The sequence below is a fragment of the Acomys russatus genome, chromosome 2 (genome assembly GCF_903995435.1).
Source record: "Acomys russatus chromosome 2, mAcoRus1.1, whole genome shotgun sequence".
Lineage (NCBI taxonomy): Eukaryota > Metazoa > Chordata > Mammalia > Rodentia > Muridae > Acomys > Acomys russatus.
The window spans coordinates 76,391,111-76,417,137 of NC_067138.1; positions in this window are offsets into that span (position 1 = coordinate 76,391,111).

Below are 26,027 nucleotides of genomic sequence, written 5' to 3' on the forward strand. Positions count from 1 at the left end.
GATTGAAGTTGGGGTTTATTATTGTTGTTGTTTTTCAAGGACAAAACTCTAATCCCTAATTTAGAATTTGCAGCAAACAAATACAAGTAGGGGCAACAATTACTGGACTCAATAGAAATCAGAAGAGTGTGTGTGGTGTGTGTGTGTGTGTGTGTGTGTGTGTGTGTGTGTGTGTGTGTGTGTGTGTAGAAGCTATGAATCTGAGATAGGTGTGGAGTGAGCAGGAAAAGTTGGGCAGGGAAAGGAGATATAAATATTTCTAACACTCATATGAAATCCTCTAATAAGAGTGGACCAGTAAAAGACTATGTGTCCTTGGAGTGCAGTAGGAAGTCTCAGGACTATTAATTTAGCACAATCAGCTTTCCAAAGATAACACTATGATTTCATGAAACATAGTGAAGAAATTATATGCTAACTACACAATCAGAAAAAATACATTGTAGAAAACTCTACATGATAAATAACTTGGTTGTTTAAAAAAACCTAAATAACATGAACTTTATACAAAGTAGAATATAATCTCTTCAATCATTGGCAGAATGAAGCTGCATGGTAAAAATAGAGAATAGTATGTTATGCAAAGGTCGAGACTATGACTACTCCTGGAAAGTATTAGTTGGTAACCTGGGTGTTCTAATAACCACATGCTTATCTAAAATTCTTTGATCTAGACTTGATGAGTGTAAGAAATATCTCAAGCAAAAACATTTTAACCAAAAACAAACATAACAAGAGTGGAAGAAGAAATTCTGTAGACTAAAGTAGACCTAATGGAAATATCAAGCACATTGAATATGACAATCTTAATTGGATTTTAGTTTGGGAGAAAACACAATAAAGTTAACAAAATTGATTCAATTGGGAGATATCATCTGAACACAGATTGGATGTTTAGATGAAGCAGATCTCTGTGTTACTGGGTGTGAGATTTTTCCTCGGATGATACAGACTAATGTTTATTCAATCCATTGAAACACTTAGAACAACCCTACAAAAGAAGCAACTACATCAATGTCCATTTTGGAAAGCCAATGAGGTTATTGAGGTTGTTAGCACCTGTATGAGTGAAATGTCACTTACTGGAGCATGAAAAACTCCAGGGCAGCTGGACCACTGCACCATAGCTAATGATTCAAGAAAGCTGCATCCTTGAATGTCCCCGAGAGACCTGAGACAGCTTCACAGGTGAAGTATGCAGGTCTTCTTCCTGCAGCAATCTTTAATGTTCTGTATGCTAGGAGAGGGAGTGACTCTATAGATCATGTACATTTTCAGTAGTTTCCTGAGACTTGTTCACTTCTTTATTCAGGTAAGTTTTATTTACTTCCTTAGTTCACTTTAATTATTATTTTATTAAAGTTAGTCCTATCTATGGCTTATCACTCACCAGTGCTTATTCTGAGTACTTGAAACAGTTATTAATCTCCTCCTTAACTACTCTAGCCTGCAATAAGAAGCCTCTCTGACCAAGGTTGAGAGGAGACCTAATCTAAGACAATAAACACCAATATTTAGAAAGCAACTTCACAACATGAACATTTGGAAGAACAATGCCAGTAATCTTTCCCTTAGTGGCCATGATATTTCTAGCTAAAGACTTTGACCATATTTATAGGAGTGGTCATACAATCTCTTACGTGGAACAAGCCTTACACTAATCAAAAGAGCAGTTGGGTAGCTATGTAAACAGGCTTTTACAATTGCACCATTTGGTAGATCTCATGAAGGTGAATATTATGACTTAGAGAATTCAGCACAGAGTAAATCATTGATGTTTCTTTCTTCCCTTTCAGTCTCTGTTGGAATGTGGCATTCCAACATTACAAGAGGTAGCCAGCAGGAAGAGCAGTTGATGATCAGTCCAAGGCTGATGTCTCTGTCCTGTAGTCACTATGTGATCTCTTCAGGAATAACAGCTCACTTCTTGAGTCTTAAGGAACCTTGCTCTAGTAAAGAAGGTTTCAGTTTGGAGAAAGTTGACTCACTATAGTTATTGTTTGTGTTGGATGCTAATGATGCTGTAATTAGAGAGAGTAAACATAGAAAAGTAATAAAGAAGAGCAGGTATAGTCTTGATTAGTTAGAAAGACTTAATTATAGTACAAGATCAAGGATATTTGCTTCATAAGACTCTAGAAGAGGAATCAACAACAGTGGCCAGTGGGCCCAATACAGCTGATCACGTTTATAAAAATAGAGAAGAATTAAAAATTAAGAATGGAATGAATTCTTGTTCATTCAGTATCATCTATGAAAGATCTCTGAAATGTAGAGAAATAAGAGAAAATCATATAGTCATAATACCACAATTAATTTGCAAAGGTATCAAATCTTGTTTTTATCAACTTGGGGTATTTGTACCCGACCATGAATTTTAGAGGGTCTTGTGCATTGAAACCATAGTATATACTTGATACTATTGTCCAATGTTATCAGTACAGCAAATAACTCTGGGTTCTGTGTGCTTCTATCTTATCCTGTTTCTTTTATTTTTCCCCTCTTCCCTTCTCCCTTCTCTCTAAAATGGAGAAAAAAGACCAGAGAAGCTGGTTAGTCTAAACATCTAAAAAGAAAAGTCATGTAAAAACCAATTACACAATTTTATTTATTTTAGTAATTTATTCAGATATTATTTGTTATCCCCTCACTTGTATCTTCTCATTACACCTCCCTCCCTCTTTCATCTTATTACCCTCCCCTAGGTCTGTGACCAAAGGGGACCTTGTCACCTACCATCAGGTCTCCTCTTGGTAGCCTGCTTACCTTTCCTCTGAGTATCACTAGGTCTTCTCACCAAGGGGAAGTGGTCTAATAGGGGACACCATAGTTCATGCCAGTCCCTGCTCTCCATACAATAGTGGAGAATGTGCTGCCCAGTAGCTAGATCTGGATAGGGGTTCTAGGTTTACTGCATGCATTATCCTTGGTTGGTACCATAGTTTGAGCTGACCCGCCTGGGTCTAGATTTTTTTCTAATAGCCATATTGCTAAAGCAAAAGTGAAACAAAATTAGAGGTAGCAGTGTGTTTCACTCTATATCTAAAATTACTATTATTTTAACATGTAATAAATATTAAAATATTAATAAAGTATCTTACTATATTCTATTTTCCATTCTACATCTGAATTAATAACCCAGTATTTTGAGTAAACATCAAAGGAGTATAGTTATCCCCACCACTACTATTTTAAGATAGCATAGATATAATAGAAAATTCTAAGTGCCAACATATTCAGGGGAATGAAGTGGTAGTCAAAAAAAAAAAAAAAATAGGGTTAACTGCCACAAAAAGAGTGTAGGAAGCCTGAATGTGGCATGCATATTTGAGGGACTAAATTTGCAATTCAATGTCAGCCACATAGCTTTAGTTGAAGGGAAAAAAATTAGAGAGAAAAACAGCGGAGTCTAGAGGGAAATCAGAGACTGTTTATGCTTTATCGTTTGTATACAATAAAATACATTGCAAAGAAAAATTGATCCTGGTTCATTTTCTCATTTGGGTTTTATTCATCTACCCCCAGCTTCTTGGCTGAAGTTTGCACCATCCATGTTTATGTGAAATGGCCTGATGCTCTCCCCTCGCCTTTCAATAATTATAGGTCTCCCCAGGAATATGTCTTTACAGAGGAATTTTATAAAGGATTTAAAGATTTTTATTATGAAGGACTCAGCCATTCTACAATTATTAGTTTTAAAAGGTACTTTGTAGCCATTGCTAGTGGATAGGTATTGATTCTGTTATAAAAGGGAGACATATTCTATACACGTACCTAAGTGCTGTACCTCAGCATCTCCTAAGCTGATGTAATAAGTTTGAGATGTACAACCATCATTTTTCTTGTTGAAGTGCCTTTTATCCCCATGATGGTCACAGGATAAACTATGGTCCTGTGGACGATAGTAGCCACAATTTTTACATTGGTTTAAAGAGATACATGGAAGGCTGTAATGAACTGCATATTGTTGGGAAGTTTGTTCAAGAGGTAATGGATGAACATTAGACAAACCCCTGAACATCTCTTGGCTCAAGCCTAACGTGCCATCATGTCATTTGTAGAAATCATAAAACAACTTAGCAAAGCATTTCTCCTATCTTTTCCCTCCTAGACTTGAGTGTTTTCACTAGATACCCATGGAAAAGTTCAAATACTCCATGAGACATACAAGTCCTTTGGTCAATCTTTACTTGCTCTTGCATAGACTTTGTAATATAGCCCAGCAAACTGGTGATCATGTCATACCTAAAAACAGAAATAGGAGACTGTGACAGCTCCTATAAGACAACTATATTATTTAGTGTAAGACAAAAGGAGTTCTAGAACCAACCAGATAAGATATTTTTACTTAGTATATATGACTTTGGAAAAACATTTCACCTCTGGAAATTTGTGTACTAAAAGGGCCACACTGATAAGTAAAAGCAAATGTGAGTGGCCAGGCACAACATCTGGAATAGCATTGATATTCCATGAAAAAGAAATTTATTTGATGATATGATTTGGAAACAGAGTAAATTAGTCATATCCTATAGAGGAAAAGAACTGGTGGTGTTAATAAATATTAAAAGGTAAGCTATTAGAATGTCTTACTTAATGTGATCTGGGCACTCTAGCAATGTTTATCTTCATAATGGGAGATTAAGAACCCATAGCTGCTTGGCTTACATATGTGTATGTCTCAACAGTGTCAATCTTGGGCAGAAGACCTGAAGGACTTATAAAGTGACAATGGTCTTCAGTCCACATTGTATAGCTGAAGAAAGAGCTGAGTTCTGATTTGAGCAATGAATGGCAGTAGCAGCTATATTAGCAGCAGCAGCAAAAGAGTAGAACTCACTACCAAGACTTGAAATCATGCATGGAAAAAGCAATATATCTTTTTTCCTCAGGTTACTTTATATGTGTGTTACTATAAGAAGGTGATACCTACATTTAGAATGGGTCGTTCCTTTTCATTTAACCTGATCAAGAAAAGGTTTCTGTGACAAACTCTACTCCATGCACAACCCCCAAAGCCTAACCTCTTTCCACTGAATAATTTCCACTCTTAATAATTGTGATAAAGATACTGAAGTACAGATCTCTACAACTCATGGTTTCTGGCAGAAGTGCAGGTGGGGAAGTACTTAGTTTACTTTAACGAGCTGATCTCTGAGAAATTGACTGTGTACCAGTGAGTATATAGGCAATACAAATTCAACTTGGTTGGTTTCCTTCCTTTTTTGTTTTTTGTTTTGTTTTTTTTTTGGAAGCAGGTCAAAAGGGTTGGGGCAGCCTTGAAAGACTAGGAAGTGAGGTGGTCATGGTTAATAAAAATGTTAAGTATGAAAACAAAAGAAAATCTCTTTCAAGAATGCACAAAGGCATAACTCTTAGTTCATTCCAGATCAAGCCATGCTAGCAAGCAAGACTGTCATACTATTAGAAGACAGTGACAAGTGAGCTAGATATTAATAGCCCCAAACCTCAGTTTTCTCACCTACTAAAAAGTATCTAATAGGATAAAGCAATTTGGAATGTTAGAATAAAATGTAGCCTTGACAGAAAATATCTAAGTCAATGAATAATATAGATACCAAAAAGCCAAGAGTTGTTGCTCTAATGTCTTTCACTCTTTAGCACAACAACAACAACAAATCATCTTTCTAGTGCATGTAATCCTCACAGAGTTGGTCCTAAGGTAGGCTGTTGCCAGACTTCCAGGATCCTTGGTCAATGGCTTTATTTACTTGAAGATTACTTCATCTTGAGGTCAGAACAACATTAAGTCCTCATCATAGAAGCTTATGGCAGAAAATGGTCATCAATACATAGATTCACAACTGGACAATATGCAGAAAGTGAGAGTCTGTGGAGCACTTTGGCCTAAATGGGATGTTTTTATGAAACTCTTTCCCGAGTGCTCAGGAACCAAAAGGGAAGAGAAAGAGAAAATATTATAAGATGCAGGAGATATAGCAACTTGCTAACACATCAGGATTGATACACAAATGAAATCAGAGACTATGAAAGCACACACATGACCTGCATGGTTTCAAACTTGACAAAATCTCAGCACTGAACACACTGGACACAAAATCCCAACCCTGAACAAGAAACTATTTATAACTGATACCTGCTATCAAAAGGAAAATCAGTTTTCTTCAATGGACTGTCACTGGATATATTAACCACATTTCAGGGCAGACTCCATGACCAGGAGTAGTTCCTAATGCAAAATAGAATCTTTGTTTCTTTGGTTGCTTGTTTGTGTGTCTGTGGAGGAGGGAGCTAGAGGTGTGTGTCTGTGTGTGTGTGCTTTTTGTCTGGGCATTTTTGTCATATTGGTTTTCTTTGTTATTATTTGTTTGATTGATTTTCATGTTTTTGTTTTGTTTTTGAGAGAGAGAGGACATGAAGTTGGGTAATATGCTAACTGGAAAGGATCTGGGAAGAGATTGAAGAGAGGAAAGCATGAAAAAATATATGGTATTAAATAAATTGAATTAGGAAAAACATGAAAATACTGAAATGTAATACTATTCTATAATATTCATAAGTATAATAAAATGATACTTGAGCTTAAAAATAATTTACTACTGTGTTTGAAATAGAATTCAGTTTGATAAAATTATAATGATAAATATAACAAACCTTGTTCAACAGGAAGCTCTCCATGTACGCAGGAAAACAAATATTTTCAGAAGTTGAATATGATATATACATGTGATAAACACCTCAATGTGCTCTGAAGTATAAGTAAAAGCTGCTCACATTAAAGCAATCTGTAAAAGGTGTTGGCAATTTGAGCTGGAAGGTAAAGTGATATTCCACAGAACAAAATTCTTAAAATAGGTCATACTCCTATGGCATGAGAACAAGATAATGGAAGGCAATGGCATAGGGTTGGAAAAGCATAGAAACTTAGCGGGTCCTGGTCAATCATAGAAGAATTTTGAATGCCAAGGAGCCATCGTCAGAGAATACTTTAGAAAGATGAACGTGAAGTAAAGGAGAAGGGGAGGAACAACAACACTGTGACTTGGAAGGCAGTTAGAATGCTGGTGTAATAACCCATACAAGAGTGACTAACAGAACGAAGAGCCTTATAGCTCACATTAAATGAAGACTCCAGATGTGAGAAAAGCTAATGCTGTCCTGAGAGTAAAGAGTTATAAGTTACTAATATCCAGGGAATATTGTACTTTTTCCTAATTATTTCTCTGTGTTGGACTATAAACCTAGCAAATGTTTGATGTCTACATAAAAAAAAAGTCTTAACAATGAAGGAGAGATAAACCTGTTTTTTTTTTTAGGATCCCAAGTGCGGGACTGGAACGGTCTTGTGAGCGAACAGGTGAGGTTAATCCACTAGAAGACCGACCACCTCATGCGGGGGCTTGATTGTTGCCAGCTGAAATGATCCCATGAACAGACTCTGGGAGGAGTTATATAAATGAGCCCAGAACTGGAGGTGGGGCTTTTTTGGAGACTTGGGAGAGTTTTGGCTGTTCATCAGTGCACTTCGAGACGCCCCTAGAGAGAAATTCTCGAGGGAAGGCTTCAAGGCTCTGGCTCCTGCTGATGTTCTGGGTTCTGGTTACTCTAGGTCCAGCAGAAGAAATTTTGCTGATTGTGCCAGGAGAATCGTTCCTCAGAACTGATGTTTTTACGGTTTTGTTGTTGTGTCCATTAATCCTCATTTCCTATTGTTTTGGTTAGTCGGGTTTTAAGTGACGGATGCTCGGTCGCTAAGTTGTTAATAAAATATATTGGTTTAAAAAATTGAGCTTACAAAGCAAAAACAAATTTCCATAGCAAATAAGGCCAAATAATTTCCTCATGGCCACACATTGCATGTTTTAGGTCTGAGGTTAGAACTCAGACTGATTTGAACTAAACTGTTCTCCTTACCCATGTTCTTTCAGTTGACAGTAAGCACTAGAACCTTCCATTCTTCCTGGAGAGCTGAGACAAGAGAATAAACTGCATAGAAAAGAGGGGTGGGTGAGAAAGCCCTGCCAATGAATAGGAAGACCGGACTGCTGATAGTCCTGTGCACTGTAGTGTGGGCCCTGTGGACAATGGGCAATATCTCAGGAGTGTTTTGCTAATACCTAAAGACAGATAGATAAACAAACCTCATTGTCAGTGCATATGTTATTTTTATTTCGTTTTATTTTCTTTTGAGGAAATATTACACTATATACCAAACTAACCTTAAACTCCTCCTACCTCCCTGTTGCTCTCTCTGACATTTCTTTTTAAGACTTTTTTTTTCCTACTCTTTGGTTATAGTTAATGTTTCATAAGTAATTACTGTGTCAGGAACTGTGATAAAACTTTATGGTCATTTTCTTACTTAATTTGTACAATGACTTTATGAGGTAGGTAATAATGGGCTTACCATTATTATTACCATGATTATTATTATTCCTATATCATCATGAAACTAAGGCTTATAGGTATATGCATAATGCCCAACTGTGGTTTCTTCTTCAAGGCTGAAAACAGAGCACCCTTGCTTGGTAATAGTGGGGAACCCTGAACCTGCATGCCTCCACAGACACCAAACAATTTTGATGTAATGCTTCATAGTTATCTCTGAGTTCTTTGTATTGAAGATAAAATATTTCTGTATATTTATTGATTTCTATAAGCTATAAAGCATTCTTTCAAAAAACATCACATAGCTCTCATATATTCTGGGCATATACCACAAAGTTCCCTGACTATACAACAAGGACATTTTCTCAACTATGTTCATAGCAGTCTTATTGTAATAGCCACAATCTATAAGCAACCTAGATATCCCTCCACCGAATAATGGATAAACAAATTCTGGTTCATTTTCACAATGGAATACTACTCAGCTATCAAAAACAGGGAAATCATACAGTTTGCCAACAGATGGATGGAACTAGAAATGATAATGCTGAGTTAGGTAACCCAGACCCAGAAAGACATGAATAGTATATACTCACTTATAAGTGGATATTAGCCCAACATAGATGTCTTCTGAGAGACTGCCCTCAGCGGAGGATCTGGACAGATGCTGGGACTCACTGTTGGACTCTAGGTGAGAGTATTATGGAAGAATGAATGAATGGAAGGATCCAGAGAGTTCAGGAGCCACACAAAGAGACCATCAAGACTGGTGAATCTGAACCCAGAGGGGCCTGCACAAACTGTTGTTCCAATGATGGACGATGTATGCAATAAATCCAGACCTTCTATTCACATTTAGCTATTGGACAGGTCATTCTTCATGGTTGTGGGGAGAGGAAGGACTGCCTCTTACATGGACTCTGGTGCCCCCAATTTGACTGCTTCTCTTTGGTGGGGAGGTCAGTGGACACACAGAGGAAGAGGAAGCAGGCTAGCTGGATATGACCTGTTAGGCTGTGATCATATGGTGGGGGATGAGGACCCCATCTGTCACAGGTCTAGGGGAGGGAAATAAGTCAGAAGAGGAAAGTAGAGTGGGAAATGGAAGATACCAGTGAGGGGATAACAATCTGGACATAATCTGAAAAAAATTAATAAATTAAAAAATATATACATAAAAAATGGAAATAGTACATTGCTGGTTTTTTCATTCTTTTCTTAATTATGAAAGAATGTGGTAAAACTGCCCTTTTGTATTCCTTTAGCTGTTTCTGTGTATCTGCATGGATGAATCTTCTGTGAAATATATTTGATATTCAGTACAGTTTCTCACATGTCAATAGACTTTTGTTTGGTTTTATATGCTTTTCCACAAGTTCAGTTTGACCTGTGTACTCTCTATTAAAATTTCTCTTTTTGCTTTTGAATTTAGGTATCATCTTAAATATTATTTAGAGATATTTACTTATTTCTTTGCTTAATAGTCCATGTCTGTGTAATTTCTGAAATCATAATAAGATGTGATTTTTCCCATTAAAGATATTTTAATTTAAATTAAAATTTATGTTTATGTAATTATTGACTCATTCATTCATTGGTAAAGTGGATGTATATTTATTAAGAAAAAGTCATAAATATCTTCTAAGTGTAAGCAGAGACAAACGAGGAATAGCCAAATTACAATTACATTTAACAATATGAAATATCCTAGAAATCATATTTACTAATAAGATATTACATAATATTTCAATGCATCCTTACATTGTATGCCATTTAAACTAGTATTAACATATCTTTAAGCCTAAACATCTTTGTATTATATTTTTATTATGATAAAGACATCTTGAAATAGTAACAATAGTAATAATAATACATGTATATTAATCAAAAACATTTATTATATTTTTATTATGAAATTTTTTCACCATTTAAACTATTTTTATTTACACATATACTTTACAAGGTTTTACAGTAGTAGGATTCCATATGACTTTTTCTTTTCTTTTTTTTTTATTAATTTATTCTTGTTACATCTCAATGGTTATCCCACCCCTTGTATCCTCCCATGCTTCCCTCCCTCCCATTTTCCCCTTACTCCCCTCCCCTATGACTGTTCCTGAGGGGGATTACCTTCCCCTGTATATGCTCTTGGGGTATCAAGTCTCTTCCTGGCAACCTGCTGTCCTTCCTCTAAGTGCCACCAGGTCTCCCCCTCCAGGGGACATGGTCAAATGTGAGGCACCAGAGTACGTGAGAAAGTCATATCCCACTCTCCACTCATCTGTGGAGAATGTTCTGACCTTCTTTGAGGATTTTAAATATACAATATATTATTGTTCTCTATTTACTTTAATTTTTTTCTTTGCTTTCTATTTTAAACATCTTCAAATATTGACCCATGTATAACTTATGTTTGTTTGTAAACTGAGATAACTTATGTTTGACTCCTTTGTCTAGCATATAGCCAGCCTATTAGCCAATAAAATATATTCAAATTAGCTTATATTTCTATAGTAACCTGATTTTTCTAGTGTGTTTTGTTCCTATTTGGAGAATTTTAATGAGTCCCTAACTTGTTGCTTTGTTCTTGTCACACTGACACAGTAAAACTATGGCTTTGTGTTGTCGTTTGCCGTCTGATGGCTGAAGCCCTCACTTCTCTTTTAAACTGTTTCTGACAATTTATTCATGCTCATTTTCCAGATCGGTTTTGGTTATCATATTTTCAAGTGAACATTACATTAACACATTTGTTGAAGTTTCATTGTCTGTTCATATTGATATACACAATACTCTGCCACTTATTTTATGAAAGGACAATGGGATTCACTATTTTATGTCTTATTCGATTATCAGCAGTGTGTTGCATTTTGATTCTTCATGTGGGCTCTGAAAATATTTTGTATTTCCAGGGTGTTAATCTTCATTGTTACACTAATAAGTGAGCTATTTTTCTTGGATTAAAAGTATTTTAACACAATATAATGTTATTGATTTTTATTAGCAATTCTAATTACCTTATAAATTATATCACCTGTATTTTAAGTCATTTGTCTGAGATTGTAACTACATATGATCTTTTCAGGTTGATAGTAATTTTCAATATCTGCTATTTATTATCATATTTTCTTTTCTCCAAATATAGGGGTGAATATTTTAAGAACACTGTTCTTTGTTTGCTTTGTTTTAACATCTGCATTAAAACTTTAGTTTAAAATAGTATTGCCTACAACAGAATTAAGACACAGTTTAACTAGGGAAGAAAGTTAGTCCTAATTTTTGTAATCCTGATAATAATTCCATTTTATAATCTTAAAGCACTTGTCAAATTATTCTGTGATATTTCAAAATCAGAAAGATGTTTATTTATTTTTACATTTTGAAAAAAGATTTATTTTATTTTTAATGATTTGTGAGTGTTTTATTAAAATATGCCAGGTGAATATAGGTATCTCCTCTCCATCCCCTTAAGTTTTATATGGTTTGGTCATACTTCATAATCAAAGCTATACACATGCTAGTTCACATATGTACATTGATTTCAACAAATGAATATTGAAATCATATTTAAATAATGATTTATATTTAAAATAATACAATTTTCATCAGTGTTGTTAATCCATATAATTTCATTTCTTTCTTATTAATTAATTTTTTATTGAAAATAGATTCTTTTCCCATACAATACATCTCATTCTGCTCCTCCAAGCCTCCCCTACCTCCTCATTGCCCCAGATACACTCTTCCTCCATTTCATCTTCAGAAAAATAGCAGGTTTCCAAGAGATAACAGGCAAACAGACAAACAAGATATAATAAGACAAAGCAAATGTGCTCACATCAAGGCTGGACAAGATAACCAACCCAATAGAAGGTAAAGAGTCAGAAATATACCCACTTCCACTGTTAAGAGTCTCAGAAAAAACAGCAAGCTGACATCCATAACATATGCAAAGAAGCTGGTTATGCAGGCCCAGTGATTACTGTTTCTATCTCTGTGAGCCCAAATAAGCCCTGCTTAGTAGATTTGGTGAGCTGTGTTCTCCTAATCTCCTCCCTCTAATCCATGTCCTAACAACACGTCCTCCCTTTCTTCCACAGGGCTTCCCTACTGTCTAAAGGAGGGACCAGATGAAGACCTCCAATTTAGACTCTCTCTCCACATAATGTCTGACTGTGGGTCTCGGCATCTGCACCAATCTGCTTCCAGAGGAAACCTCACTGATGACAGCTAGACAACACACCTATCTCTACATATATTAGAATATCATTAAGAATCATTTCACTGACTTTTATTCTATTTTATTTTAGTTTACCTGTCATTTGGTTCTACCCTAGGTCTAAGTTAAGCTGCAGTCAACACTGCTTTCTTTGCTATTTTCTGATCTTTAAAGTAATGCTGTGTTTCAAACTTCACAAACTTTTAATTAGAATATCATTAATCAAGAAATCTATTTGTTTTATGTTTTGTTAAGCATTTAAAGTAAATAAATAACAAAACCAACCAACAAAATTAAAAAAAAAAAACAAATATCAACAAAATAGGTGTGGCGTGCATGTCTATAACCTCAGAATTCAGAACGCAGGATCAAGTCGTCAAGGGTCTTCCTGGACTCTTTAGAGAGGTCATTTCAGACACTCAGAACAGTTCAAGTATGGATAAATGATATAATTAATGTGCCTGAATATTTATTCAAATAATTATGAGGATATTTTCTTTTAGTTTATTTACATATTACATAATAGTAATGCTATATTTAAAATGGAGTGGACTTTTATTTCATAGAAGAATGTCTTCAAAATGAAATTTGTTAATCTATTTGGTTAGGTAGAGTTACATTTTATTTACTTGTTAAAGAATGCTTTCATCAGTGGGAGAAATATTGGCCTTTTCCCATTTGATCCTAACTTTTTTCTAATGTTACTATTGTCTTTTTTCTTTATTCATGCCACCCACAACACAAATGCATACATTTCTAATTATTTAATGAATAACCTATTTTTCCAAATAAAAACTTTTCATTACATTCATTAATTCTGCAGCTTTTGTTTTCAAAATCATTAATTTTAATTTTGCTTATTAATTCTCACCTTGTTTTTCTTACATTTATTTTTTCATTTTAAAATCCTTTAGATGAATGATTAATTTATTTATTTTCATTTTTTCAACAGAGTAATATGTTTTCAGCTGGAATTATGCTCTAAACATAATTACCCCTTTTCTCTGTGGATTTATATTTGGCATCTTCATTATTTTTGTCTTCTAGATATTCAACAATTTCTGTTATGCTTTTCTCCTTATGATAAGAGTTATTTAGACACTTTGATGGATGAAAATTGTGAATGTCTCATCTTCAGCACATTTTGTTTGAATTCGGATTAAAAAACATTGTCTTTCATCTTCTATAGCTTTTTAATATTATTATTATTTTAAGTGTGTGTGTGTATGTGAGAGAGAGAGAGAGAAAGAGAGAGACAGAGAGACAGAGACAGAGAGACAGAGACAGAGAGAGAACAAAGGTGTTTCTGCCAGACTCTTGTCCATGAGATAGTGCATCATATCCTTAGCTACTAAGTCCTCTCTCCAACCCAATTTTCTCTTAGTTTTAATCATTGTTTAAGTATTAATAGATGGCAACCACAAAATGGGGTTGCACAAATGTTCCATGATACTTGTAAACAGCAGGTATTTGCTATTCTCTGGTATAGACTTGAAGATACCTGCTTTGTTGGGTATGTATGTATTTAGGTCAGATCTCCATAACTAATTTTTAAAATGTCTGTTTAATGTTTTTTTTAATTATACATTTAGTGTTGTAGGTTACAGACCTTTTTGTATTTCCCTGTTACTCTGTTGATTTCTGATTGCCCTAGCAGTTGTAAAGGATGAAAAAAAATCACGATGTAATCTCTAGTGGAAAAAAAATTAACTTTATTTCAATAAAATGCTGGGGTTGGACTAAGGGGAGAGGAAAAAGCAAAAAACAGACATGAGAGAGTAAGCTAGAGTGAGTGAGGAACACGGAGACAGACAGCTGTGGAATGGCAAAAGGGCAAAACGTGATAGAAGAGCGTAAGCTAGAGAGAGATGGGGAACAGCCAGAGAGATACGAAGATGGACAACAGCAAGCTAGAGAGGTAGAAAGATGGGTAACAAGCAGAAAGAAAATTAGAAAGATGGACAACAGCATGCAAGGAGCTAGAAAGGCAACAAACAAGTAAGCAAGCAAGGAGCAAAGAGTCAGACAGACAGCAAGCGAGGCAGACATAGGGACATATAGAGAGCCAGAAAAAAAGTTCTCTAGGGTTTTAAGACCTTCAGCTTCTACTGCAGATGCCGGAGTTTCCAAGTATTTCTTTTTCCTCCCTTCCTCAACAAGTAGTTCCTCTAGCTAGTTGTTCAACCAAAGGTTGGTTTCCGTTACCCAGCCATTCATTCCTGCTCAATTCTCCCTACCGCGGGTCCAGCTCTCTTCTCTCCTCTTCGCTGTTCCTGGAGCTGATCTGCAGGAGTAGCAGTTTAGTTAGGAAGTCCTGCCAAAATAGTTTTCGTCTATTACTTTTGAGATTCCTCTATACAGTTTTTTGACAGGAATTCTGAGGGTACGTTAGGAACAACGATGCCTTCATTGCTCTATCAGTAAAAAGCATACTTTTTTTTTTTTTTTTTTTACTAACTTTAATTCTGATTTAACCTGTGCTTATAGCTTTTTTTTCTGAATTAATTTTGTTTAAATACTATGTCTTTGTTCAGTATTTTAAAATTCTCAGATGCACTTTCTCTCACTTCAAACTTCCTGGTGTATGTAACTTAATATGTTACAATTTTTTAATACACGAATTCTCCCTGTGATATTAAATGATTGTTTATTTTGTTTCATTCTATCATTTATCTCATGTTCTCACTTTCAATTTGTTGCTTTCATCTTCATGCAATTCCCACAGTTTATACCACATAATTTTTACACTACAAAATTTTAGATACTTTTTGACTCAGCTCTAAATTAAAAGAAGCTAAGAAGTTTGCTGTATAGTACCTTTGCTACCATAGTACTGCCATTTTGTGCAGTTTGTTTTGCGTCATTTTGTGGCTGAATTGATTTTATGACCATCTCTTTTTTCAAGCAAGGCTCATGAGCGACACTTACTATGAGCTCTACCATGTATAAAGTGCATAAAATTCCTTTGGGATGCCTTTATTCTTGAGATCTAAATTTATATGGTGTAAAACCCTTGGATCACTCTTCCTTCTTCTTGAATTAGGTAGGCATGGTTAATATACAGTGCTACACTGTCTTTTGTCATTGTCTACTGCCAAGAAATAAACAAGGTGAGACAAGTGTGATGACACATGCTTGCAATCCAGTTTCCAGGAGGCAAAGGCAAGAGCATTATGAATTTAAGGTCATTCAGAGCTGCATGTCAACATGTTACCTCCAAAACTCTCTTATACAGAATATGAGAGGAAGTAAATATGCATTCTTCATCCCCTTCCCTGTAGGAAATAGGTGTGTGGTCAGCAAATTGGCATCTGAATGCCTTTATATGTCTTTGTTGTTTTCTTTGAAACATAATAACCTTTACAGCTATTTTGCACTATAGATAGATAGATAGATAGATAGATGGAGATACAGATAGATATAGATAGATATTGTACCAATGTGTTTTTAACTAAGTTTTCTAAAAATTTTAAACTCATTTTAGTTTTCCTTATTTAATTCTGTATATTTTTCTGTTTTAAGACATTGGTTTCTGTCTACATTTTCTCTTCTTCAGAAACATTAATCATTCATGTGCCTGCTTTCTTCTGTACTTCCTAGCAGTAATTTTCTTCCAAATAATTTTATTCTTTTTTCTACATTATTCTATGTTGTTTTTCTAAAATCCTCCACCTCAGTCTTGTTGTTGGCATTTATGGATTCCTTTAGCTACTTTTCCCCCTCCTACTCAGAAACTGCTATTATTTAATATAATATTGTTATTAATTACTTAATAATTTCATACATGCACATTATATATTTCAATGATTTTCACCCCCAACTCCTTTCCTAGATCTTTGATGATTCTTCCCAACTCCTCATCCTCTTTGCTTTTTTTCCTGTTCTTATAACCTGTCAACTTCACTGTGTTCACCCCTGTGCATTAGTCACCATTTGAAGAAATAGAAAGTATTCTGACCAAGGGTGAGGGAAGCACTATATACAATTATAAACACAAAAAGTTGAAAATCAATGTGACATCATATCCATTCATCAAAATAGAAGCAATGGATTCAGCCTTCCAAAATCTCATCTCCACCCATTAGCCTTTTTGTCAGGAAAACAGTACCAAATGGAACAGTCTTAAGAATGTAATTGCTTACCTGTGTGACAGGCATGCCACTCTTACAGCAGTAGGTACATTCTTCTGGGTATATTGTTATTTTAGCATCCACAGTCCACAGCAGAATAATACCAATGATGATTTTTATTTCCCATTTGTCTACTTAGAAACATCTGTCAATATGAAAGCAGCCATCTTTGTATTCTATCTGCATCCAAAGTGTGTGATGTCTAAAGAAATAGGAGGTCAGTATCTATATATGGTGGGCTATCAAGATGGATGACAATAACCTATATTGTACAGGGGGCAGGCCTCTGCAATCTCCATAGCAAAAATCTAACAGAAGGGTATCTAACAATTAATGTTGTGATTTTCATTATAATAAGTAGATTTTGTGATCATATATTCATGCATGAAAGGTGCTACCTTTAAAATCCTCATTTTTATAAGGTTTCTTTTTTAATGTATCCATTTATATTATTGTACATGAATAAAATAAATTACATACAGCAGGAATACCCATGAGACAAATAAGAATTATATAAATGTTACATTAATAGTGATTTGGCTATTTGTATTTGGCAAACTTGAAGTAAACATCTTTCCTATCTTGTTGGGTCTAACTTTCTAAATGAAGATCAATATCTATATCATCTCTATTAACTTAAAACATCTATCTTGATCTAAAAACATCTTAACCTCTAACCTACTAAGCTTAACTGTAAGACTAACCTATCTGGTCTTCAATCCCATCAGAGATTTGAGAGGGAATAAAACTTAAATACCTGAGTGAACCAGAAGTGCCAGTTAGCAACTTCTAAAAGGAAAAAAAATGACTAAGACAGTTTACTGCCTGAACAGTCACCAAACTGTTGTATGGGAGCATCATCTTCAGCCTTCTGGCCCAATATATCTGACAGACATATTTGTGAGGCAGGAACTACTGAGGACTTGCTTACCCTGTCTTGGCAGAGTTTGGTGATCAACTCTGCCTGCATCTAAACTTGCCTGTTTTTAGGCAGAATTCTGTCTCTGGCAGAAACAAGAACATTTTACCCAGTGGCTTGTTTGCTACATTTGAAGCCAACTCCATAAGATAAGGATGTTCTTTGATGCTCATCATCTTCTTTAAGGCAGGTTGGGTGTTGCCAAGAGTTAACTTGTCTTGTTTTCAAAGAATCTTTAGAATAATAAAAACATCTTTAAATGCCATATTTTCTAGGTCTCTGGGGCTTCTGAAAACCTTATTTAACTATTTTATTTTATATAACTATAGAATCATATCTATTAGACCTAAAATATATATTCTTGTGATAAATTAGTGCTCGACTGATTTCCAAAGTGGTTGTACAGGTCTGCACTCCCACCAGCAATGGAGGAATGCTCCCTTTTCTCCACATCCACCCCAACAGGCGCTGTCACTTGAATATTTTATCTTAGCCATTTGGATAGGTGTAAGATGGAATCTCAGAGTCACTTTGATTTGCATTTGCCTCATGACTAGGGATGTTCAGCATTTCTTTAAGTGTTTCTCAGTCATTCAAGATTCCTCTCTTGAGAATTCTCTATTTAGCTCTGTACTCCATTTTTTTTTTCATTGGGATATTTGGTTTGGTGGTGTTTAATGTCTTGAATTCTTTATAAATTTTGGATATTAGCCCTTTGTCAGACATAGGGTTGGTGAAGATCTTTTCCCAGTCGGTAGGATTTTGTTTTGTTCTCTTGACTGTTTCCTTTGCCTTACAAAAGCTTTTCAGTTTCATGAGGTCCCATTTATTAATTGTTGATCTTAGAGCCTAGACTGCTGGTATTCTGTTCAAGATGATGTCTCCTGTTCCAATAAGTTCAAGTCTCTTCCTCATCTTTTCTTCCAACATATTTACAGTGTCTTGTTTTAAATTGAGGTCTTCAATCTATTTGGACTCTAGTTTTGTACATGATGATAAATATGGGTCTATTTTCTACATGTAGCCAACCACTTAGACCAGTACCATTTGTTGAAGATGCTATTTTTTTGTCCATTGTATGGATTTGGCTTTTTTGTTAAAAATCTAATACCCATAGATATGTGATTTTATTTCTGGGTCTTCTATTCTATTCCACTGGTCAGCCTATTTTCATGCCAGTACCATGCTGTTTTTATTAGTATTGCTCTATAGTGCAACTTGAGATCCAGGATGGAGATTCCTCCAGAAGATCTTTTACTGTACTGGATTGGTTTAGCTATTCTGCATTTTTTATCCATATGATGTTGAGAATTGATCTTTAAGGTTTGTAAAGAATTGTCTGGTAATTTTGAAGGGAATTTCATTGTATCAATAAATTGCCTTTGAAAAAATGGACATTTTTACTATGTTGATAATCCCAATCCATGAATATGGGAGGTGTTTCCATCTTCTGATATCTTTTTCTATTTCTTTCTTTAGAGACTTGAAGTTTTTTATATAAGTCTTTCGCTTATTTGGTTAGAGTTACAACAAGAAAATTTATACACTTTGTGGCTATTGTGAAGAGTTTAAATTCCCTAATTTCTTTCTCACCCCGTTTGTCATTTGTATAGAGCATGGCTACTGATTTTTCTTAGTTGACTTTGTTTCCAGAAGCTTTGTTGAAGTTGTTTATCAGCTGCAGAAGTTCCTTGGTGGATGTTTTAGGGTTACTTATGTATACTATCATGTCATATGTAAGTTGTGATAGTTTGACTTCTTCCTTTCTTATTTGTATCCCCTTGATGTCCGTTAGTTCTCTTAGTCCTCTAGCTAGAACTTCAAGTTCTATGTTGAAGAGATGGAGAGTGGACAGTCTTGTCTGGTCCCTGATTTCAGTGGAATTGATTTAAGTTTCTCTCCATTTAATTTGATGTTGGTTATAGGCTTGCTGTATATTGTCTTTATTTTGTTGAGTTATGTGCCTTGTATTCCTGCTCTCTCTAAGACTTTAAACATGAACAGGTGTTGGATTTTGTCAAATGTTTTTTCTGCATCTAAGAAGATGATTATGTGTTTTTTTTTTCCTTCAGTTTACTTATATAATCGATTACATTGATGGATTTCCTATCTTGAACCACCCCCGCATGCCTGGTATGAAGACTACTTGTCCATGGTGAATAATATTTTTGATGTGTTCTTGGATTTGGTTTGCGAATATTTTATTGAGTATTTTTTGTGTCAATGTTCATAAGAGAAATTGGTCTGAAGCTCTCTTTCTCCGTAGTATCTTTCTGTGGTTCAGGTATCAAGGAGACTTTTGCCTCATAGAATGAATTTGGTAATGTTCCTTCTGTTTCTATTTTGTGGAAATGTTCTTTTTTCTTTTTTTAACACATTTTATTGAAAAATAAAATAATTCATATTACATCTCATTTTCTATCTCATCCCATACATCCTCCCATTCCTCCTTCCCTCCGACTTTCACCCCAATCCCCTTCCTTATGACTGTGACTGAGGGGGACCTCCTCCTCCTGAATATGGTGCTAGGGTATCAAGTCTCTTCTTGGTAGTCCGCTATCCTTCCTCCGAGTGCCATTGGGCCTCCCCCACAAAGGGACATGGCCAAATATGGGGCACCAGAGAACCTGTGAAAGTCAGTCCCCAGTCTCCACTTAACTGTGGAGAATGTTCTGTCCCTTGGCTAGATCTGGGTAGGGGTTTGATGATGGCTGCACGTTTTGTCCTTTGTTGGTGCCTTTGACCAAGCAGAACCCCTGGGCTCAGATACAGCCATCATAATGTTCCTCTTGTAGGTTTCTAGAAACCTCTGGATCCACCTACTTTCTATCCCCTATATTTTTCTCACCTAGAGTCTCAATAGGATGTTCTCACCTCTATCCCACTTTCCTGATAGGTGCAGACTTTCATGGGACCTGCCCCTTGGGCTAGTGTCCAGTTATAAGTGAGTATATACCATTTGAGTCTCTCTGCTTCTGGGTTAGCTCACTCAGTATGATCATTTCTAGTTCAATCCATTTGTCCACAAATTTCGGGAATTCCTTGTTCTTAATAGCGGAGTAGTATTCCATAGTGTAAATGTACCACAGTTTCTTTACCCATTCTTCTACTGAGGGACACTTAGGCTGTTTCCATGACCTGGCGATAATGAATAAGGCTGCTATGAACATGGTTGAGCAAATTTTCTTGTTGTGTGCTAGAGTATCTTCTGGGTATATTCCAAGGAGTGGAATAGCTGGGTCTTGAGGAAGCCCTATTCATAGTTTTCTGAGATAGCACCAGATAGATTTCCAAAGTGGCTGTACTAGTTTGCATTCCCACCAGCAATGAAGGAGTGATCCTATCTCCCCACATCCTCGATTTTAGCCATTCTGATGGGTATAAGATGAAATCTCAGAGTTGTTTTGATTTGCATTTCTCTGATGACCAGAGATGTTGAGCATTTCTTAAGTGTGTCTCAGCCATTTGGTATTCCTCTGATGAGAATTCTCTGTTTAATTCTGAGCCCCATTTCTCAATTGGGTTATTTGGCTTGGTGGCGTTTAATTTCTTGAGTTCTTTATAAAGTTTGGATATTAGACCTTTGTCAGATGCAGGGTTGGTGAAGATTATTTCCTAGTCTGTAGGCTGTTGCTTTATTCTTTTGACAGTGTCTCCTGCCTTACAGAAGCTTCTCAGCCTCATGAGGTCCCATTTATTAATTGTTGACCTTAAGGCCTGGGCTGTTGGTGTTCTGTTCAGGAAGTTGTCTCCTGTGCCAATGTGTTCCAGGCTCTTCGCCACTTTTTCATCTAACTGATTTAGTGTCCTTGGTTTTATATTGAGGTGTTTAATCCATTTGGACTTGAGCTTTGTGCATGGTGACAAGTATGGGTCGACATGCATTTTTCTACATGTAGAAATCCAGTTAGACCAGCACCATTTGTTGAAGATGCTATTCTTTTTGCATTGAATAGATTTGGCTTCTTTGTCAAAAAATCAGGTGACTATATGTGTGTGGATTCATATCTGGGTCTTCAATTTGATTCCATTGATCAACCAGCCAATGCTGTGCCAGTACTATGCTGTTTTAACTACTATGCTCTATAGTACAGCTTGAGATCAAGTTTGGAGATTCCTCCTGAGGATATTTTATTGTATAAGATTGTTTTAGCTATTCTGGGTTTTTTGTTTTTCCATATAAAGTTGAAAATTGACCTTTCAATGTCTTTAAAAAATTGTGTAGGTATTTTGATAGGGATTGCATTGAATCTGTAAATTGCTTTTGGTAAAATGGCCATTTTTACTATGTTGATTCTCCTGATCCACGAACAAGGGAGATCCCTCCATTTTCTCAAGTCACCTTCAATCTCTTTCTTTAGGGACTTAAAGTTTTTTTCAAACAAGTCTTTCACTTGCTTGGTTAGCTTTACTCCTAAGTGTTTTAAATTGCTTGTGGCTAATGTGACGGGTGTAGATTTCCTAATTTCTTCCTCTGTATGATTGTTATTTGTATATAGGAAGGCTACTGATTTTTTTGAGTTAGTTTTGTAACCAGCCAGTTTGCTGAATATGCTTATCAACTGAAGGAGTTCTCTGCTGGAATTTTGGGGTTCACTTATGTACACTATCATATCATCTGCAAATAGGGATAGTTTGACTTTTTCCTTTCCCATTTGGATCCCCTTGATCTCCTTGTGTTGTCTTATTGCTCTGGCTAGAACTTCAAGAACTATATTGAAGAGATATGGAGAAAGTGGGCAGCCTTGTCTCGTCCCTGATTTTAGAGGAATTTCATTGTGTATCTCTCCATTTAATTTGATGTTGGCTATTGGCTTGCTGTATATAGCCTTTATTATGTTGAGATAAATGCCGGGTATCCCCGATCTCTCCAACACTTTAAACATGAATGGGTGTTGGATTTTGTCAAATGCTTTTTCTGCATCTAAGGAGATGATCATGTGGTTTTTTTTTTTTTCTTTAGTTTGTTTATATGGTGGATTACATTGATGGATTTCCGTATATTAAACCATCCCTGCATGCCTGGAATGAAGCCTACCTGGTCATGATGAATGATATGTTCTTGTATTCTTTTTGCAAGTATTTTATTGAGTATCTTTGCGTTCTATGTTCCTAAGAGAAATTGGTCTGAAGTTCTCTTTTTTTTTGTTGGGTCTTTGTGAGGTTTAGGTATCAACGTGACTGTAGCCTCATAAAAAGAATTTGGTAATGTTCCATCCAATTCTATCTTTTGGAGTAGCTTGAAGAGTATTGGTATTAGCTCCTCTTTGAAGGTCTGATAGGATTCTGCACTGAAACCATCTGGTCCTGGGCTTTTTTTGGTTGGGAGACTATCAATGATTGCTTCTATTTCTATAGGAGAAATAGGCCTATTTAATTTTTTTATCTGATCTTGATTCAATTTTGGCAAGTGGAATCGATCAAGAAAAATGTCCATTTCCCTTAGATTTTCAAATTTTGTGGCATATATGCCTTTAAAGTAGGATCTTATGATTCTTTGTATTTCTTCGGTGTCTGTTGTTATGACTCCCTTTTCATTTCTGATTTTGTTGATTTGGATACTACCCTCTGCCTTTTAGTTAGTTTGGCTAACGGTTTGTCTATTTTGTTGATTTTCTCAAAAAACCAGCTTCTGGTTTTGTTAATTCTTTGAATTGTTCTTTTTGTTTCTAATTTATTGATTCAGCTCTGAGTTTGATTATTTCCAGACGTCTACTCCACTTGGGTGATTCTGCTTCTTTCTTTTCTACAGTTTCCAGATGTGTTAAGTTACTTATGTGGGATGTTTCCAATTTTTTTAAAGGCACTTAGTGCTATGAATTTTCCTCTTAGCACTGCTTTCAATGTGTCCCACACATTTGGGTATGTTGTTCCATCATTTTCATTGAATTTCAGGAAGTCTTTTATTTCTTCCTTTATTTCTTCCATGACCCACGTGTCATTAAGTAGAAAGTTGTTTAGTTTCCATGTGTGAGTAGGCTTTTGTTATTTCTGTTGTTGTTGAAGTCCAGCCTTAGACCATGGTGATCTGATAAGATACAAGGTATTATTTCAATATTTTTGTATCTGTTGAGGCTTCCTTTGTGACCTACTATGTGATCAATTTTGGAAAAGGTTCCATGGGGTGCTAAGAAGAAAGTATAGTCTTTTGTGTTTGGGTGGAAAGTTCTGTACACATCTGTTAGATCCATTTGATTCATGGCATTGGTTAGTGATGTTATTTCTCGGCTTAGTTTCTGTTTCAAAGACCTATCCTTCAGTGAAAGTGGAGTGTTGAAGTCTCCCACTATTAATGTGTTGGAATCAATGAGTGGTTTAAGCTTTGTTAATAGTTCTTTTACAAATGTGGGTGCCCTTGTATTTGGAGCATAGATGTTTAGAATTGTGATGTCATCTTAGTTGATTTTACCCTTGATGAGTATGAAGTGTCCTTCCTCGTCTCTTTTGATTAATTTTGGTTGAAAGTCTATTTTGTTGGATATTAGGGTGGCTACACCTGCTTGCTTCCTGTGACCAATAGCTTGGAATATTTTTTCTCAGCCTTTTACCCTAAGGTAATGTCTGTCCTTGTGGGTGAGATCTGTTTCTTGGATGCAGAAGAATGTTGGTTCTTGTTTATGCAACCATTCTGTTAGTCTATGTCTTTTTATTGGAGACTTGAGACCATTGATGTTCAGAGGTATTAATGACCAGTGACTGTTAAGTCCTTTCATTTTGATGTTTGTTTAAGTTGAGGGTTTGTGAGGTTGTGATTTTGCGATGGTGTAGTTATCTATTTCCTGTGTAGTTTTGGTTGTAACTCATTCCTGTGTGGTGGAGTTTTCCTTCTAGTAGCTTCTGTAATGCTGGATTTGTGGATAGGTATTGGTTGAATTTGTTCCTGTCATGGAATATTTTGTTTTCTCCATCTACGGTTATTGATAGTTTTGCTTGGTACAGTAGTCTAGCCTGGCATCTGTGGTCAACTTAGGGTTTGCAGGACCTCTGTCCACACCCTCCTGGCTTTCATGGTCTCAGCTGAGAAGTCGGGTGTAATTCTGATAGGTTTGCCATTGTATGTTACTCTGTCTTTTTCCCTTGCAGCTTTTAAAATTTTTTCTTTAGTCTGTATATTTTGTGGTTTGATTATTATATGGCGGGAAGATTTTCTTTTCTGATCTATTCTATTTGGTGTTCTATAGGCCTCTTGTATGTTCATATGCATCTCCTTCTTCAGATTGGGAAATTTTTCTTCTATACTTTGATATTTTCTGGGCCATGGAGTCGGGCGTCTTCTCTATCCTCAATGTCTATTATTCTCAGGTTTCTTCTTTTCATGGTGTCCTTGATTTCTTGGATGTTCTGTGTTAGGAACTTTTCTGATTTAGCATTTTCCTTGATGGTTGATTCGAGTTCTACAATTGTATCTTCAAGTCCCGAAATTTGTTCCTCCGTTTCCTGGATTCTGTTTGAGAAAGCCATCTCTTTGTTGGCTGCTTTCTTCTTTATGGTCTCTCGGTCATATTTTTCTTCTGTGTGTTCCTTTATCATAGATTCCGTTTTTGTCCTCAGATCTTGAAGTGTCTTTTTTTTTTTTTTTTCCTTTATCTGTCTGTTTGTATTTTCCTGAAATTCTTCCAGTGCCTTTCTATATGACTCTTTTATGTCCTCCACCTGCTTGGTTGCCTGCCCCCACAGTTGTTTACAGATTTTATTCCTTTCTTCCATTATCATCTTCCTTACTAAGGACTAGAGGTCATTTTCTTGTATTTCAATTGTTTTTGGGTTCTCCAGGTTGCTTTCATTGGGATTGTTGGGAAATGGAGATTCCAAACTGTTTTGGTTTTTGTTTGCATTCTTTCGCTGTCCTCTTGTCATTTTGGTGTCTCTGACGTTGGGAGGTAGCTTCTGGTGACCTTCACTGATTGAGAGTGGATAGTTGGTGAATGATTATTGGTCGCATGCACTTGCCTGTAGGGATCAGGTAGTTTTCCTCCTGACACAGGCAGGTGACCTATTTTCCACTCCTGGAGACTTTGCTCTACACCTTAGGCTCTGGGCTGGGTCATCAGAAGTAGGCTTCTGATTGGTTCTTTTCACATTAGTGTTGTGATTCAGGCCTGCTGTTATGGGGTCTCAGATCGAGGCTGGCAAGCTCTGATTGGGCAAGATGTTCTCAGTTGTCTGCACTACCCGCGGACCCGTAGTTCAGACCTCGCCCAGCTCAGACCCACTGAGTTAAATGTGCCTTTTAAACCAGCATATAGACACCTCTGGGGTGTCCAGCCTTTCCCGAGGGGGTGGGAGATCCTGCCGAGGCTGTGTGTAGTGTCCATACTAGGTTCTAACTGCTGGGATCTGCAGGCTTAGGCCCTGCGCTCTGTTCCAATATGGGCCCGGTATGGCCCCA